Here is a 6,986-nt window from a genome sequence, read left to right on the forward strand (position 1 = left end):
CTTATGTAACATCGCTAGCAATGCATGAATCCCACCCCCATGATACTAAATCAGCTACTTCCTGTGTAACTTGAGGAAAGGACAAGGAGTGTCTTGTATTAGCTCCAAAGTGAAAAAAACAACAATGGTCCCAGGCAGAACTCTACAATTCAAAGGAAAGTTTGGGTGGATTGATGTTGATTATTTAAACCTTGATGTATTCATCTAAAGAACTACAAGTGCTAACAAGTGTAGGGTGTAACACTTTCTGCTACTTTACAATGCATTTTAAACAGAGTGCTAAAACATACCTTTGGACCCAGACTGATGTAGTGAGTAAAAACGTGACCATATAAAACAGCCGTTTTGCACAGGTTATTAGCAATGTATTGTACGCTTATGCAGCAGAATACAAGATGTTGTGAGTCTACAGCAACTGTTTCCAGTTGACATTGCTCAATATCCTGTGTATGGTTCAAAAGAACATTGTGAATGAAAACAAGCTCAGAAAGAGTTGGCTACAAAGCACTTTGCTATACAATGCAATATGAATTAAAGCTGCGAGCAACATTGAACACGCCCTCACACCCCCACACAACTCGCGGTTCACGCAAGTTGGCGGCCACGTGGCATGTAGCGTCAATAGTATAACTCTTAGGGAACTCATGCCGTCTCCAGCTGAATTTTCACATGCAAACTATTCAGCCTATTCACAGTCACGGACTGGAGTCTGGCCTAAAGCACCATAAAATTTGGATGCCATCGGACCATGTGGAAGGTTAGTTATCATTTTCTTCCAGAAGGGGGCAGCACTAGTGCAAATGTGTCATACACACCAATTATTGTAGAAGTCTGACCTTGTGGAGTCAAGTTATTTGAGTTTTGTGTTGCTTGGCAAGTTTCCATGGTTTGCGATATATGATCGCCCATCTATGTAGTATATGTGATTTTCATGTGCCCTCATTTGCTCAAAGTCCCTAGGAGGAGTTTGTCAAAGTACGACCCGTTTTTTGCCCAAAATGGCCACTTTAAATCATAATGGCAAACTTCCTGTTTGTTTTCAAACATGGGTTCTTGAGATGTCCTTTCATGAGTAACGTCTCCACCAAATTTCATGAAGCTCCGTGAAACAGGGAGCACTAGGCAGTCAATTTGGTCTCATTTGGGAGCTGCACCATCTTGTTCAAGCCTGGATTCTTGCTTGCCATATAAGTTTTCAATGAGATGTGATCATCAGCAGTCAAAATATGATACTTTGATGGTCAGTGGCAAAGGCAGACCTTTGCCGCCATGCCACACTCGCCACTTGTGCTTGACATGCATATGGTTCACATCTTAAGCTTGTCAGTTTCAGTTATACTTTCCCTGAATTTGACCTGAAAAGTCCCCTAGGAGGAGAAGGCTAGTGGACCTTTTGGAGCCAAGTTATGATTAAACGTTTACAGTTTTGTTCAAAGATCGAGGCAAAGTTACATTTAGAGGTCAATGATTGTCGCCATATCCCGCACACTTCTTGTGGAGCAGCCTAAAATGCTTCACAATACAGTATATCATTGCCCATCCATTGATTTTCATTTGGGCTCATTTGGTCCCTAGGACTAGTTTGTCAAAATATCATCCCTGGTTTTTGCCCAAAATGGCCAGTGCAAACCAAAATGCCTTTGCACCACTATTACTCGGTGCTTGTGCCCTAATGCATCAGCTTTATGCAAGTGTTTTAACTTTGCCCTTAGCTTCCGATCAGATTAAAACAGGGGTGCCCAAACCTTTTCCATCGAGAGCCACATGCAGAGAAATTGAAGGATGCACTTGAGTACATTGTGTGTGTTAAAAATGTTAAAACCAGTGTAGTGTAGGTCAACATATGATTAGGTATCTGAATGTAACGGATGCCAGCCTGTGAGGCTGTGCAGGTGTACGAGGTCAGCTAGAGAAGGCGGGTATGAGGCAGAAGAGGAACCATGATGTGCGCAGCAAGGGGCGTGACTTTCGGCCAGGTGAGCTGGTTTGGGTCTTCACGCCTAAACGGAAAAAAGGACATTGTCCCAAATTAGACAGTCATTGGGATGGACCGTGCAGGGTGCTAGAGCGGGTGGGGGAAGTAGTTTACAGAGTTGCAGTTCCCCCTAGGGGCAAAAGAGTTGTCCTGCACCGGGACTGGTTGGCACCTTATAGGGGCTGGGACGTTCCCCAGTTCGAGGCGGGGTCTTCTTCACCAGCTGGCTTGGAACGTGCGGTGGACCCAAGTTCTCCGGGTCCCACCACAGTTGTTCCTGTTCAGCCGCTGGCGCCACCTAGAGGCGCACAGGAGTTAAGCCAGGGGCCAGGGCCGGCCACAGAGACAGAGGCGGAGGCTGCCAAGGTTTGGGGATTTTGTTGTTGATCCCTCGGGGCGAGGAGCTTATTAAAGGGGGGGACAGAGTAATATCTGAGACTTGTGTGCCTGGGCCTTTAAGGGGCGGGGCTTGGGAAGTGACGGTGCGACGTCACAAGCAAGGGAGCTAGGCTGAGTGCTAGCTGAGTGTTCAGAGGAGTTGGAAGAGTGTGGATGTTGGCGTGGGTTGTGGCCTCCAGCAGCCCTTTTGTGAATGTGCATTGCAGTGTTCTCCTCTGTCCGTTTCACGAAAAGGCCCCATAATGTCCACGGCTACCCTCTCCATGGGCGCACCGACCCCTTGCTGCTGGAGTGGTGCGTGCGACTGGTCCTGAGGCCCCTTGTACGCTGCACAGTGGTCACAGCGCCGGCAGAAGTACTCCACATCCAGCTGGTGCTGACCACAGTAGAACCCCTGGTGCAGCCATCTGAGGGTCTTTGTGCTCCCGAAATGGCCTGACCCGGTGCCCCCGTGACATGCTCTCAGCACCGCCTCCCTGAGAGCTACAGGCACCACCACCTGCCACCTCTCTTCCCCAGTGGCTGGCTCCTTCCAAGCACGCTGCATCACGCCATCTTTGATGCGCAGCACTGCAAACTTGCTCCACAGGCCCTTAGTGCCCACCGACAGGCCCATCACACACTCCCAAGGTGGCCTCCTACCACTCTGGACCCACTGTCGCACTGGTTTAGATTGGCGTCCTCTTCCTGCTTGACCGCCCACTCTGCAGCATCCACTGCCTCCAGCGTGCAGCATGACGGCCCACCAGCTGCCTCATCACCGCCTAGCTCCTTCTCTCTGGCGTCTCGCCGGTTGCAGTAGCTGCAGCCGTCCACAGCACACGGCCGCCGGGAAAGGCCGTCAGTGTTAGCATGCTGAGCACCTGCTCTATGGATCACACTGAAGTGGAAGGATTGCAGCTCCTCCAACCATCGTGCCACTTTACCTTCCAGTTCTCGGAAGGTCATTAACCACTGGAACGCTGCATGATCAGTTCTGATTGTGAAGGGCACGCACAGAGGTAGTACTTAAAGTGGCATACAGCCAGCACAACAGCCAACAGCTCACGTCTGGTCACGCAGTAGCGCCGCTTGAATGTTTGGCTGAAGTAGGCGACCACCCTTTCACCTTCTGGCCCCACCTGTGATAACACCGCCCCCATGCCGACATTGCTAGCGTCCGGGTCCAGCACAAAGGGTAAAGCTGGGTCTGTAGCGATGAGGACAGGAACGTTCGTGAGGGCCCTCTTGAGGTTGGAAAACACCTCCTGACAGTCTGGCAGGAACAAGGGCGCACCGATGCAGGAAAATCCCATCACGAACCGCTGACTTTCTCCTCTAGTGTGCTGAGTGTGTACCACTCGCATCCACCTTGTGGCCCAGGAACACCACCTCTCGCGAATGCAGCTTCAGTCCATCTGCCGCAATCCTCCCCAACACCAGCCTCAGGAAATCTAGTGCGGCCTGGAAGGACCTCCCATAGACAAGGACATCGTCCAGGTACACTAAACACTGCTGCCTGGGAATATTTGCGAGCACAGTGTCCATCAGCCGCTCAAAAGTCCCTGGTGCGTTGCAAAGTCCGAAACTCATGACCTTGAATTGCCAGTGCCCCCTGGTGGTGCAGAATGCAGTCTTTGGTCTTGACTCAGGGGTGAGGGGGACTTGCCAGTACCCACTGCGCAGGTCGAGCGATGAGAACCACGTGAACTCCGATACCAGATCCAGCGTCTCATCAACCCGAGGAAGCGGGTAACAGTCCTTTCTCGTGACCTTATTCAGCGGTCTGTCGTCCACACAGAAAGGCGGGTGAGAGCTGTTCTTCCTGGGGACCATAACAACGCCTGACGCCCACGGACTATCAGATGGCTCTATGATCTCCGCCTCAAGCATGGCCTGGACCTCTTTATCAGCCGCCTCCTGCCGGACCATGGGCAGGCGACGGGGCCGCACCTTCACTGGACGTGCGTACCCAGTGTCGATATGGTGTTCAGAAGGTGCGTGAGACCCACCTCATTTTCACTGAGGGCGAAAATGTCTCTGAAGTCCCACAGCACTGGCCACAACTGCGCTTGCTGACCAGCATCTAGGCTAGCGCAGTTCTTTTCCCAGATGGACCAGATCGGATCTCCAGCCAGGTGACATTGCCCCCCCCACTTTGGACCAAACGTCTCAGGGCGAGCGAACTCTACCCATCTGCTCGCCGGCTGCCGTGGTGTCGCCCCCCTCTGGGGACGGGACCTCTTCAGGCGAGCAGACTCTGCCCATGTCAACGACGGCTGCTTTGTTGTCACCCCCCTCTGGGGACAGGACCTCTTCAGGCGAGTGGACTCTGCCCCAGTCAACAACGGCTGCTCTGTTGTCGCCCCCCTCTGGGGACGAGACCTCTTCAGGCGACCAGACTCTGCCCCAGTCAACGACAGATGTTCTGATGACGATGACACCGCCCACCCATGCGGGTCGGATGGGGTCGGACTGTGCAACGTGATGTGTGCAACCGCGGTGTCAATGGACGCTGCTGCTGCTGCAGTCTGTTGAGTGGGGGTAATAAGCTTCACACAATGACCCCCTGGCAGGATAATCACTGCAGCTCCCAGGTCCACCACACACCTTGTAGCCTTCAGGAAGTCCCGGCCTAATACGCATGGGTTGCTCACATCTGCCACCCGGCCACAAAGGACGTTGAGAATTTCCCCTTGCCTTTCATCTGGGCTGTCTCACCGGTCACTGTTCTCAGCCTTGTCAAGGTTGGCTCAATAATGGTTCCTACTGGAACGACGTCAGACCTTACAATCGTGGCCGAAGAACCAGGGTCCACCACGGCCGTGCAGGCAACAACTCCAATCTGCACACAGACATGACAGGGGTCTCCCACCTCTGTTCAGCCCACACTCACAACAGCTGTACCGTCGGAGTGCTGGTCCCTGCACGCAACCCCCTCGTCTGCAGGCGGAAGTTCCCGGTTGACCACTGAAAGGGCCCGTGCCATTCGGGCTACACGGGCCCCCTCCCGTTTCTCCACTCATCTTTCAACTTGGGGCAGCGGCGCAGCAGGTGACCTGGTTGACCCCACACCCAGCAGGTCATGGGGCGCGTGCGTCGGTCACGCCCTTCCTCACGCTGGGCTGAACGAGCCATTACTGCACAGACCAGTTCCTCCACCCACGCCGGCCTTTGCGCCGCCCCTTCTGCCACCATTGCAGCCAAAACCCGGTGCGACGGCGTCTGCAGCGCCCCCTTGGCTGCAATCTCCCTCTCCGTGGCGAGCGTGAGGGCTTCATTCAGGGTCGTGGGGTGGGCGAGCTGGACATGCAGGCGCAGCTCATCTGGTCTCAGTGCTTGGACGAACTGGTCACGAATCAGCTCGTTCTGAATTGAGCTCGGCATCCCTGCATATGCACGCCGACCCAGGGTCTCAATGTCATGAGCGAGGGAGTGAAGCAGCTCACCTGGCTGACGCTCACGGTGCTTGAATTCACAGCGTGTGGTGTCTTTAAAATCAAACACCCCGAAATGCCTATGCAGTGCGGCAACTAACGTGCAGTAATTAAGCCTCTCTTCCGGGGCCAGCAGCAGTAAGCAGGACGCAGTGGCATCTGTCAATGATAATGCCAACAGCACCACCTTCAACATCTCAGTCCAGCCCGCTGCATCAGCCACAAGCTCAAACTGTGCCTTATAGGCTTCCCAGCTCCCTTTACCGAAAGTTTTCTGTGCTTTCATCAGGTCCCATATGTGCTGATCGGCGCCGCCATGTTTGTTCCTCTCCGCGTTGTGACGCAGCTCCATCATGGCTGCCGCGCTCTCATTTTGGAGTGAAACGCCGGAGTCATGGCGTCTGTGCTGCGCGAACTTTGTCTCATGCATGCCTAGTACACACTCGCCGGCTTCCTCCTTCACCGTCGGTCGAGTGCCGAACTCACCAGCCATTTCAGTCACACACTGGTGAGCTCCCTCCTTCATCTTCGGTTGAGCGCCGAACTCACTAGGCATGCTCCCCCCACAACAGCGGTCGTGCAGCGGGGTTGAAACTGAAACATCTGACACCAATGTAATGCCCCTGGTTGCGGGGAAGGAGAGACTCACGTCGCCGATGCACTTCAATCGCTTTATTAACAGCGGAGAACACTGCAATGCACATTCACACATGAGCTGCTGTAGGCCACAACCCACGCCAACATCCACACTCTTCCAACTCCTCTGAACACTCAGCTAGCACTCAGCCTAGCTCTCTTGCTCGTGACGTCGCACCGTCACTTCCCAAGCCCCGCCCCTTGAAGGCCCAGGCACACAAGTCACAGATATTACAATATATTCAAGTGTGTAAATTGCACAAATCAGATCCAGCCAATATAACGCCGCGAATATAACCACACCATTCCGATTTAATAAAAATATACATTATCTTGCATTAATATCTTGTTAATTTGCTTTATTTATATCATTTGCCAGTAAAACAGTAGCATGTCATCCGGTAATGTAACCCCCCACCTCCAAAAATAATTGGTAGTACCCAACCCGCTTTCTCTACCTAATGTTCACTATTTGCTGTATGTTTGGCATGGATGGAGACAGCAGAACCGCGAAAAAATGAAAAGAGCACTTAAAGGCGGACAGACAACAATTTTTCATT

Source organism: Dunckerocampus dactyliophorus, chromosome 2, assembly GCF_027744805.1.
Source record: "Dunckerocampus dactyliophorus isolate RoL2022-P2 chromosome 2, RoL_Ddac_1.1, whole genome shotgun sequence".
Taxonomy (NCBI): Eukaryota; Metazoa; Chordata; class Actinopteri; order Syngnathiformes; family Syngnathidae; genus Dunckerocampus; species Dunckerocampus dactyliophorus.